The 13226-nt window shown below is 40.1% G+C and overlaps 1 protein-coding gene across 6 annotated transcripts in view; it reads left to right on the plus strand.

The window, feature by feature from the left end:
• Positions 1-13226, plus strand: part of LOC119647725 — a 253956-nt gene that overhangs the window by 98370 nt on the left and 142360 nt on the right. The gene's annotated exons all lie outside the window — the stretch shown is intronic.

Consider the following 13226-nt stretch of genomic DNA (forward strand, 5'->3'; position numbering starts at 1 on the left):
CCAGTGGCGAGTTCTAAAAAAAGCGTAAAGAGCGCGGTGGCGCCATCTACCCGCTCGCATTCGCGACATTCGAAATAAATTTCTTTACGCTTCCTCACTGCTAACTCTCCACTCCAGTGGCGAGTTCTAAAAAAAAAGCGTAAAGAGCGCCGGTGGCGCCATCTACCCGCTCGTATTCGCGACATTCGAAATAAATTTCGAATGCCACGAATCCTGCTGCGCCATAAGGTCCCGTGAATATGGTATATGAGGCAGAGTGTCATACTGCAATTCGTTCAAGTTTTGAACCGTTGTTCCGGATTCATGAGGTCGTGCATTGTCGTAAAGGAGTATCACATCATCTCTGTTGACTTATCTCGGCCGTTGAATATTCAATTTTTGGTACATTTCCTCGAGTTTGGCACAGTATTTCTGCACATTTATCGTTTCTCCAGGTGCCAAAAATGAATAGTGGATAACTCCATCTGTAGACCACCAAACAGTCACCATTATCTTCTTCGGATGGAGGCTCGGTTTCGGCATATGCTTCGGTGGCTCATCAGCATCTAGCCATTGTGCTGATCGGCGACGATTGTCGTATAATATCCACTTTTCATCACATGTCACTATTCTGTGCAAAAAGAGATCGCTTCTGTTACGGGAGAGTAAAAAACTGTAAATTTCCTTTCGAAGCGCCATGTTTTGCTCGGTGAGGGATTACGGAACCCATTTGTTGAGCTTTTTCACCTTTCGAAGTTGTTGCAAGTGCCGGGAAACTGTCGAATAGTGTTCGCCCAGTTTCTTCTCTCTCAGAGAATGACGAGTATCGGATTCGACTAGCAAACGCAGCTCGCCGTTATCAATCGATGTCCACGTGGCTCACTTTAAAGGTTTACGTCGCCTTACCGGAATTTTTCGAAGCACCGCGGTGTGGTTCGTTCGCTTACCGTATCAGCTCCAAATGCGCTGTTAATGTTCCTGGTCGCCGCCGCTGCTTTGTGACCGAGTTTGAACTCATACAGAAAAAGTATACGTTCTTGGCTCTTTTCCATCCTTTTTAAGGTTTTGTGTGAAACAAAACCTTATTAGAATGGTGACGGTGTCTGTCTGTCCGTCTGTCCGTCTGTCTGTCTGTCTGTCTGTCTGTCTGTCTGTCTGTCTGTCTGTCTGTCTGTCACACCCGATTTATTCGGAAACGGCTAGACCGATTGTCACGAAAATTGGTGAGAGTATGTAATCTGGTGATCCCTTTACATGCAGTAAGTGGCGCCATCTTGCGTTAAGTTTAAGGGGGGGCTCTCCGTACATGTGAATGGAGGGTGCAAATTTTTTTTTCACAGAATGTAGCCAAGTAGGGTATCAAATGAAAGGTCTCAATTGGTACTTTCCGAATCTGGTTCAATATTTGATATTAGATGAAACACAGGGGAGTAAGGGTTGAAAATATGACCCACAAAAAGTGTAACAGGTCTCGTTCTCAGAACCTATCCAACCGAAAAATCTGGAAAAAATCACAGTGGTGCATTTCTACGAAATCTAGGCCTCAAAATATATCCGGTTCCGATATCTGAACAAATAAAGTTAATAATAGTATATTTCCACATTTTAGAAATTTACCCGGCACCCCCCCTTATGTTCATCCCAGAAATACAAAATTTGGCATGAGTATAACGAAGAATATAATGCACAGTTTGGTCAAGTTTGAAGAAAATCCAACTATTATTAACAAAGTTATTGGGGGTGAAACTTTACAATTTTTTGTGAATTTCGTGCACTCTACAACCCGCATGACGTCATCATCACATATCAATTCGTCAATACCACACGAAATGAATTCTTATGAATTGGGTCGCAGACAATTATTTTGTTTTAGTTTTTTAGTTATTTGTCAACCAGACATGTATATGTAGGTATATAATATATGCGTGCTAATGAACTTTGCGGCTAGTGCCTAATTCAGATAGATATAAGACGTAAATCGGAAATATGGGTACGATAAATTTAGATACGTGCATATATGTGTACAGCAGGTAATAGGCAGTTTGTTTGTTTAAGGTGAGCGTGATATCTATGGCTCTAATATGTACGTATGTCTCGTAGTTTGGAAAAATATGAACGATTATGTTGGATTTGTAGCTATATACGGACAGAGAAATGTGCGTCTCTTACATAAGATGAACACAAAACCTTTATACCCGAAGCGCGAGCTTCCGGTATTCCGACTTGTTTCCTTTTTGTTCACTGTTTTCACAACGATAGTCAAAACTGAAATGACTCCTTGATTAAATGTAGGAGTATTTATACTTCATTATCCGACACCAACAGCGCCAACTGGTGATGGTTTGATATAGCAAAACCGCACCTAATTTCACTTGATTGCCAAATCGGCCATTTCATATGCAACAACCTAATATAATCGAATGCGTCCATTCGTTCTTCGGTAGCTCCTCACTTGCAGTTTTTGTGTTAACAGCTTCACCTGAATGTTTTTCCTTCGCACCCTCCGATAAAAACTCTTTAAACTTCAAATTTATGGGCCAGTTACAGATGTCGATTTGGAGGGCCTGATTCGCCTACAGGTCCAACCTTCGCCATAATTTCGCAGCGGCATTCAGCAAATGGTTAAAGAACTTGAGAATTATGTTTCTCCTTCTTGTTGTACATGAGAAATGAAGTACGTGATCAACAATTTTCGAGGTAAGGAGGAAATATTAAAAATTATTACGATCGGTTATGATGTAATTTTATGAAAATCGGTGCTAATGTATGCGAAATATTTCTATTACCGTCGAGGCAGAAAGATATTCATTTCTATTAATCCAGACATCTAAATAGTCGACTATGTATCTGTAAAGTAAGAAAGATCAATTAACGAATGAAATGAAAAAGTTAAGAAGAATCACGACCTATTTCAGATTAAACAGTGAAAAAACTTCATGTCTAGTGTCGATTACCTTCATCTTTCAGACCTAATAGGCTGAGAGCGGTTTAGAATAACTGTACAGTGAATCAACTTTCATATTTTCAACATGTTAGATTCAGAGGCAAAAAGAGTACATTAGCCTCCCGAATATGAACGCTCCCAGAAGCCTAGTATTAAACATTGATTGCTAGAACCAATAAAATAACTAGGGGGGAATTAAAATGTTTCCAAAATGAATTAAAACTTAATATTTTACGCTTCGAACTGAAAGCACAATAAAGGCTCAAATTGCCGCCTGAAGCAATCAAATCTAATCATTCTAAGCCAGTTATTTGAAAATCTTGCGGAATTGATGTTTGAATGCGAATAACTAATTACATGCTTTGGCCGAAACTCCCCGTTGCCGCGTGCACTTACGTATTTCGGTACAGAGTAAAATTTGCTTTGTAACTTTGCCAGTCACGATCTCGCAATTTAGTTGACTAACAACTTGCAGCATATCCGCGCGAAATTATGTAAGGAAAGATTTGAATGGGACGTGGTGCATTCTATGCCTGTCAGCGATAACTTTATAGTCATATCCATAGTGGGCGATAGTAGATAGGAATCTATCTATTCATGCCTTTTCTGTTTGATCACCATGCAATACACTGCGATGTGGTGCTAAGGTCATCCCGCTTGTTTGTCGAACTACGACTATGCAACCGACAAGTCAAAAGACAATAAATGATGGCGCTCGGTGCTGGAGGCGCGTAACTCAACTAACTCCCTTTTGAATAGTCCGACGTTATTCATTAACTCTCGCTTGACGGTTGAGACCCGTAAGTAGGACGATGGAAATCAGCTTCAGCAGTTCGCAAACTTTTGGTTAATAATCGCCTAGCATGAAAAGGGTCTGACAAATGAGCAAGAAGCATTAATCAATTGACTGGAAGCCCACATCAAAGACGCTAGATTGACTGGGAAACGAACGCTTTCTTTTTGCGTTTACTAAATTCACAAAAGCTATATCATCACCAAAAATTAATTACTTCGCAACAGTCCCAAAGAAACATTGCAGAGGGTTTAATTGGTCATGTCAACGGATAGAAACTCCAGTGATCAGCCACTGTTGTCGACCACAAGTATTACTAATAACACTAAAGCTCAATTCATAAAAAAGTTCCATTATTTGGTTGTAGGCGATGGAACGGGACAGGTTGAAGGGGCTCATTGACCATACCCTCTGTATCCATGAAAAAAGGAGAAGGTGGACATGGCCAGGGGCTCAAGTGCCGTCTAAAGTGGGTATAGCGTTCAATAATATATCAACACTGAACATGGCTCAAAGTGGTTTACAGCAAATACTTTACAACGAATTCCAGTTATTGTATATATTGTTGCACGCTCAAGTGACAGTGACTTGAAGAATTGACGAGGTGTAGAAGTTTTTGCAAGATAATGCTGTTCATTGTTGAACAGGTAACGGTTTCAAGGCCGACTGCAATATTCCGCGGTGATATTACATTTCGTTTAGGAAAAAATTATCTCGAAACGAGAAGTTTATAGAAAGTTGGCGCAAAAAGTTGCTTTTTGAATTAATGAGAGAATGTGAACTACGGGAACTACAAATATACTACACACATGTATGACATTATAGACAAAACTTTATTCGCAACCTAGAATTATCGGAGATACTCATGCCAAAATGGATTAGAAATCGCATTATTCCTTAAACACCACTTGGCTTGTGATGATTATGGTGACGGTGGCTTTCTATTTGGATTGTGCAATAAGGATTATCTTGCCCTGGAACGAGATATAGGCGGTACTAATTCCATTGTAACTCAACAAATTCACGATTTTTGTATACTGACCTCAAAATCCCAGTAAAAATTTTCATTGGTAAAGGCAGTGTCAGGACAGGTTACCAACAAAGTCTTTAGGTTCATCTGAAGTATCGAATGCCATTATTCTAAATTGGTTCTATTATTTCATACGAAAACGAACAAAACAGGAATCTGGTCTCAAAATCAATAGAAACTGAACCCCAAACGGGCCTCAAAACAACTTGACATATATGATTTAAGAGGTTATATATTGTCTTCTATTTGTAGTCAAGCCTAAAATTGATAGACCAGTAGCAACTTACCTCCTTCATCAGTACAAAACTTTGTGTAGTTGCTCCCGAAATATACATCTACACTGTAAAATAAAAACTGTTGTTTGAAGTAAGCTACTGGTCTATAAATTTTATACATGATTTACTTACGGGAAGGAAAACCATCGAACGATGTATCCAAATTGTTGAATGTTATACAAGGAATTTGAAAAATTATAGGAATTTTCGGGGGAAATCATAGAATATCAAAGGACACTGTTAAATTTTTGTTTTACCAAATTGGCTTAATTTGTGACTTGTCATGTTCTGGACAACCTCGTGTATCAACCATCTTTCGGCCACTGCGGCCTTTCAAGAATTTCGATGTATCAAATTTAGTTCATCGCTTTGTATTTCCGTATATTCAAAGTGCATTTCAGACAAACGCATTTGGTGAGAAATTTTAGACATCGTCGTTAGTTTGCTGTGTAGGAACACCCTCCGAAACAGATCTTAGTTTATTACGCCTTTCAATTGTGTACCAATCAGGAGGAATCAATTTCCTCGCATGAAAGTCGTCATGAATCAAAACAGGTAGGTGTGTCTAGCAGCATTTAAGCTTTGCCACTTGTCCTTATGGGAAGCCTGTACCCAATTTTTGATAGTAGCATTGCCACAGCTGTCGAAATTCGGGTAGGCAATCGCACCACAAATCGGTTTAAAGCGCGGAATGTAAAGAGGTTGATGCTTCTCACAGAATTTCTCCATGACTAACCATGCAGCGTGTATTGCTTAAGTAGTTCCGCAGTTCTTGCCGAACTCGGCTTCATCATCATCATCAACGGCGCAACAACCGGTATCGGGTCTAGGCCTGTCTTAATAAAGAACTCCATAAATCCCGGTTTTGCGCTGAGGTCCACCAATTCAATATTCCTAAAAGCTGTTTGGCGTCCTGACCTACGCCATCGCTCCATCTCAGGCAGGGTCTGCTTCGTCTTCTTTTTCCATCATAGACTTTGAGTCGGATTTTATCCACAACTTGATGATCATGGTATCGCTCATAGATTTCGTCATTATGTAGGTTACGGAATCGTCCATCCTCATGTGCAGGGCCAAAAATTCTTCGGAGGATTCTTCTCTCGAATGCGGCCAAGATTTCGCAATTCTTCTTGCTAAGAACCCAAGTCTCCGAGGAATACATGAGGACTGGCAAGATCATTGTCTTAGTCTACAGTAAGAGCTTTGACCCTATGGTAAGATGTTTCGAGCGGAACAGTTTTTGTAAGCTGAAATAGGCTCTGTTGGCTGCCAAAAACCGTACACGGATTTCATCATCTTAACTGTTATCGGTTGATTTTCGACCCTAGCTAGGAGAACGGTCTCAAAGTTGTAGTCTCTTATATTTATTCTTCCTGTTTGACCAGTGCGGTTTGGTGTTGTTTGTTGGTTGGTTTTTGGTGCTGATGTTGCTACCATATACTTTATCTCGCCTTCATTGATGTGCAGCCCAAGATCTCGCGTGGCCTGCTCGATCTGGATGAAGGCAGTTTGTATGTCTCGGGTGGTTCTTCCCATGATGTCGAGGATCGTACCTCTTGCATTTACCTTAGCATCATGGATCACTGTCTCGAGGGTCAGGTTAAAGAGGACGCATGATAGGCCCTCCCCTTGTCGTAGACCGTTGTTGATGTCGAATGGTCTTGAGAGTGATCCTGCTGCTTTTATCTGGCCTCGCACATTGGTCAGGGTCAGCCTAGTCAGTCTTATACGTTTCGTCGGGATACCGAATTCTCTCATGGCCGTGTATAGTTTTACCCTGGCTATGCTGTCATATGTGGCTTTAAAGTCGATGAATAGATGGTGCAACTGATGTCCATGTTCCAACATTTTTTTCATCGCTTGCCACATAGAGAAAATCTGATCTGTTGCTGATTTGCCTGGAGTGAAGCCTCTTTGTTATGGGCCAATGATGTTCTGGGCGTATGGGCCTATCCAGCCTAGCAAGGTAGCAGAGAATATCTTATAGATGGTACTCAGCTTGCTGCACTGTGTGATATCTCCCTTTTTATGTATGAGATAGATAATGCCTCGTTGCCAATCGTCAGGCATTAATTCACTTGTCCCACACCTTGAGCATCAGTTGATGAACCACTTGGTGTAATTGGTCGCCCCCATATTTAACCAATTCGGTTATAATTCCATCGGCTCCTGGCGACTTATGATTTTTAAGCCGATGAATTGCACCGACAGTTTCTTCTATACTTGGTGGTGGCAGTATTTGTCCGAACTCGGCTTGGTTCACTGTTATTTCAACGATGTCCCGAATACATTTGTCAAGAATGCCTTCAAAAATGTTCATGGTATGGAATAGAAATCGGATGGTAATGTGAAAATGCCTTTCTTTTTTCAGACTGGTACGGTCATGTTTTCTTGCCAGTCAGATGGTATTCTATTCTTTCCAATAACCCGACTGGAGAATTCACTGAGCCACAGTGCTTCACTTTCCAGAGCTCAGATGTAATGTCGTCCGGTTGTGGTGCTTTCCCCTATTTAATTCGGACCATGGTTTGCTCGACTTCAATGGCGCTTGACTGGTGGAATTGCTTCAAATGTTGAAATCTGCTCGAAATATATCCGTCATCTGTCCGTCGTGACTTATCTAATCTAAGCGAGATCGAAGAACGCTTTCTTTGCTTCCCGGTTGGCATTCTTGTTAATTTGTCAATTGGCCAGTGTTTTATCGATGAGAAATTTATGGTTGAGGCGTTCCTTACAGATCTTTATTTGGAAATTGTCATTTTACGTTTGCCTTTCCACCCACATGATTATTAAGAATGTCCGCAATGACGATATAATCATCGGCAGGCACGTTACATGTCTTTGTGTCAACTCATTGTCAATTTTTGGCATCGGGTCGACCTGTCTGCGGTTCGTATGCGATGAAGAAGTCAACCGTTTATCTGATTTAATAGTGAGCTTCATCAATCGATCATTGAATCGCTCAACTCCATTAATGGCATTATGGAAACGCTCAGAGATGACAATGCCAACACAATATTGATTGCGGAGATTACCAAAACAGAGCATATTGTCACTCGATGGGCTCTCACGAGTTCCTCCGTATTTCCAATGAGGATATCCATAATTAGTCTGCAGATACGTATTTGACTGTCTCGGACTAATTTACTTACGACCTCACATCGTCCATGCGTCAAGAACCTTTGCTCATTTCTCAAAAGAAACGGAGTAGTAGCAGAATTTCTCCGGGGCGTCATCCTTTTTTAATGCCATTGAATGCATTTGCGTGGTAGGCCTGTTGCGGCACCTGTCACCAAGGGGGACGAGGTAGGATTAAGCATAGTCGAGTAACTCCAAATATACTTTATTTATCTCTGTCTCTGATCTCAGCATTTAATTTTTGTTTTACTGGGGATAGTACAAAGTACGTTGCCCCAAATCATTTTCCTTTATCTGGGCTTAGGACCAGCATGCTATGTAAAATAAAGTGGCATAGTTCTATCAATCCGAATCAGTGTCCGCGCGCAGATCCATTTTGAAGAAGCGCACTGAAGTCTCATCTAATTTATTTATTCTCTAAACATGACTCTCTACGGTTTTGAGGTATAATTGAATTTCAATCTTTCCGGAAAAATGTGTAGCATCATATGGTGATTGCCCCTGAGAACCTTCAACATCTTTTGGTGCAATTTTCAACCTGAAACCCTTGGCGTTTGTAGGTTTACTCCTATTATGCATAACCATACCCTCTCCGGGATCAAGCCTGGGTTCTGTTCACTAAGCATGTGGATGTTTCCTGCTTTCCTTCGAGGGCCGGTTGTTCAAGATCCAACATGCTCTGTGTTGTTCAGCTCGGTATTCACGATGGTGAATTTAAGCCAACCGCCAGAAGTTTGAGGTAACTTCATCAATGCAATTTAAGTGAAGGAGGTTGCCACGGTATGGTAAACTCCGATATTTTATCATCTTTTGAAAAAATTTCCACGACAACGGTCCGTAACTAGTCTGGTGCTTGCGCAATTATTTTCTGCTTTCATGATACTGTGGAGTAGCACAGCACAACGACTAAGCAGCTCGCCTACCTGGCGGTAGCAGCATGACAGCCAGGGGGCCGGCATAGGAACCGAGCTGAAAAAGATTCTACAGCCAATGCCGGTCGAATTGGTAGAATTATACTAGCAATTTTTGTAATGACATGCAGTTAAAGCATTTTGTACTCATTTTGGATCCAATTAAAGCGTTTTGTAGTCATTTTGTGATTGACAATAAACGGAAAAATTGCGAATGGGGATTCAGAGGGCTAATATCCCCAAAATACCATTCCTGTGGAAAGGGCAAGGTTAATAGAGATATCTGCCGCTAACTGTATCACTTCCTAAACACACCCTCGTAGAAATCGTAGAAGTAGGTCCTAGTGCAAAGCATTTCATAGTGTTGTTCGCCATTGGCGCATTGTTGGTTACGCTTTTTAGCGCGCTTGCCGGTAACTGGAAAATCTGCTTAGTTGAGTGTGGGTTTTACCGGGGTTAATTTGTTTCCACCTACCTGTGAAGGTTCTGATGTCTTGCATTCGACATCTCTGGATATTCCTACACCTGGTAGTGCAGCAATGCCCACATCCCTTTTTTCAAGAAGCCTCACCATTTTTCGCAGTATCTTCCTTTGGCGTCGGCTGGAAGCTTTCTCTGGATGACAGGTCTGGTTCGCATGGAGCCGTTTTCACATACCAGTAACAGATCAGTTGCGTCCATATCACCAGCACCCCTTTTGGAGAAAGATTCGATAGGCCCCACTCTTCCCTTCTGTTGTGCCTTCTTTTCCGGTTTCTGGAAGATTTATTCAGTTAATGCCGCAGAGGGGGTTTCCTGTTTCCTCCATTATGGGAATTGTACTACTTTCTGTTCTGGTGTTCCGTGCCATCGGTGGCTAGATTGCTTTAAGTCGCGAGTGCATTCACTATTTTTACGAATGCATAAAATTTATGTAAAACCATGCAAAATTATTGGATTCAACGAAATGGGTTTGTGGAGTATAATTCTTGTTATTCTATTTCTTGGCCTAAATCTAAGAAATACTTTTCCAGAACTTAAATATATTATGAATAAATATGGTATTAGCTTTATATAAATAAAATTCATCCAAAACGCTGGGGAAAATAGGTTAATAAGCCAACTTTAGAATATCTAAGAATTCAATAAATTAGATATCATTAATGAATACTACGTTCCACCGGCATCTATCGCTGAGGTCAATGCTTTCTCAAACCAACTCACTAAATAAGCTAAACAAATGTACGTCCCGACACCATTTCGATTGAAGTGGCCTTAAATACCCAATAATTTAATCTACGGAGAGATTAGCGCTTCTTCTCCCAATGCCTGAAGATTTATTGGCTGCTGGTATTTTAAAATACATTATGACCAGCTGTGCTGCATCTTCGTTGGTAACTGGATTTCTTGAAATATGACTTCCCGAGCAATAAAACATTCCATTCCGATAACGAAACGATATTACTATGAAGCTTTTGTGACAGATATGATAGAGGCATTCCAGGGGGCATTGCTAGGAAAAATAAAAGTAAAAGATGTGTTCACATCAAAAACCGTGTTAGTGCATTTTTGCATGTAGTTCGGAGTTTTTATTGTAAGATTGTAAGTTGGAGAGAAACCATGATTACCACATAGTGTGAAAAAGCTGCTAATTACTGTAGTCAGTCGCAATCTGACCAGGGCAAGATTGATGCAATTTGACATGATTTCGGCTGCTCCAGATAAGCGTGGCGATAATTTGGCGGCTTGGCGAAAACACGGACAAATTGCCGATCAAAACAATCAATTTGTTCTGTGAGGCAAATTATCTGAATGAATATCGAATGCTTCCAAATCTCTTCATTTAACCTTGACGCAGTAATTTGTCTTACATATCAGGTCTGGCCTGAATCGGATTTTAACACTTTCATCATCTTCTGAATTGGCTTGAGTGCATCATGCAGAGAAAGTAAATGACCGCAATTACTTTCAAATGTCAATATCTAAAACGTTACCGCTGAATAAAAATAAAGAAATTTCCATCATTTTTTTCACCATTGTATAAGAACTTGTTTATGGTCTAACGTAAAAGGTGTTCAAAATGCAAAGTAGCCAAGGTCCTCTTTCTTGATTTGTCTTTCTATCGAAAACGGCTAAAAAGACCACATTAAAAGCGTCAATTTTTCGGTGTGCATAAGTGAGAGATTGGTAAGTGCTTTCTGGTCAAGTGGACAATTTAGCGAAAAAACAAGCCAGGGAAAGAGTTTTTCCATATCAGGTCTGGGCAGCGAATAATTTTTTTTCTAAGTTGTTGACCGGATACGAATGATAGTTAAATGAGGCCAACAGCAATTTTGTTAGTTTGTGAGATGAAACAATTTATACTCGCTTGAAGTGGCATTCCACTGAAAACCCTCAAATAAGTAAGGTAGGAATGTAGATGAATTGATGTAGGTTTTATAAATCACTTAAAAATACATCGTTCGATCGCACTTCAATTTGAGGAGCTTCAGGTTGAAGGCAGGTGTCCTCACTTAATGGGCAATTACAGATGTCTCAGAATTTTAGGGTTTAATATCTGGCGGTGGAACGCACTTCATTGCACTTTGAGCTCAATAAAAAAAAATAGCTGATTTTTAGATAACTTGAGTGGAAGCCAAGAGTTTTATTTTATCCATGAAATTGACTGCGGAAAAATGGGGACACCTATGCGTGCAAAATGTGTTAGCCAAGAAAAGAATTCCCGAAATTCCAGCCTTCATTAGGTGTTTTTGGATTTTGAGTGTAGACTGCGGAAGCGCACTTTCAGGTCAAGTAAAATGATCTCGCACAGTTCACAATTGGGTGTGAATTTGGATTACATCACATCAACGACAAGTACAGTCCATAAAGAAGTCGGCAAGCCGGAAGCTGCGCACTTCAGACATGAAGGGTTTCAATTTCATACGCTTTACAGAAGGAGTTCAACATTATTAGCGACGTAGATACAAACAAGGCGAGAAATCGGAAGCTGGACCCTTGAGCTATGAAAGGTTTTGTGTATCTCCTATATAAAACATTTGAGTGGACATTCGGCCCATTAGTAACTAGCACGTAATGTATATGCATAAATTATGTCAGAATATTCACTTTCGCGTGCTACTGACATTCAAAGTCTTAGAATTGTGACCTTTTATAACTTTGCCGCGATTTCCACCAAACTTGGTAGGATCATGTTTTATATTATACCCTATATTACTGCATTCTGCAGATTGTCTGATGAACTTAAGGGGGTTTTACAGCCAATTACTAAAAATTATAATAATATAGTATTATCAACTTTATTTGAACAGATATCGATATGGAGGGTATTTCAGAACCTAGGCACGGTATAGTGGCAGTTTCATGATTTTTTCCCGAATTTACGAATGGATGGGTTCTGGGTCCGTAAACGAAATAACCACTTTTGAGCCCCCGCCGTGTCCTCTTATGCATTAAATGTCAGAATTGTGACCAGCTTTGAAAAGTACCAATCGAGATCTTCCATTTTATTCTCCACATGAGTTTTTCCAAAGTAAATTAACGGCTCTCCACACCAAACTCAGTTCTTTCCAAACACATTCACGATTTTCCAAATGAAAATAATTTTTTCCAAATCAGATCGACGATTTCCAAAATAAAGTTGAATTTTTCCAAATTAAATTTAAAGGATGAAATTACCTCATAATCTATAAGGGTACTATATTCTCAGGTTACTTAATAATTTGATCCTTTAAATTTGATTTGGAAAATCGTGAATTTGATTTGGTATGACATGAATTTGGTGTCGACAGCCGTTAATTTGATTTGGATAATTGTTAATTTTATCTAGAATGTCGTTAATCTGAAGTAGAAATGCTAGAAATAAGAAAAATTAACACGATAAGAAGATTAGTGTTATGTTCATTTCCCATGCAAGAAATCATCAGAGAGACTCTCTGACCACACACACATAAATTTCGTAAGGGGCATGGGACCATCTCCAGCGGCTCAATTTTCGCGGAACCATCATGTCGGAATTGTAAGAACAACCAAGATCATAACGAACATGAGAGAAATTGTAAAATAGATCTGTTCATTCAGTACCATAAAGGAATGTAAATTTCGTGCTGGAACTCCTTATTGGGCAAAACAAAAGACAACGACAAGGGCATTTTTCAATCGAAAAGTCTCTGATTCA

Source organism: Hermetia illucens, chromosome 2, assembly GCF_905115235.1.
Source record: "Hermetia illucens chromosome 2, iHerIll2.2.curated.20191125, whole genome shotgun sequence".
Classification (NCBI taxonomy): domain Eukaryota; kingdom Metazoa; phylum Arthropoda; class Insecta; order Diptera; family Stratiomyidae; genus Hermetia; species Hermetia illucens.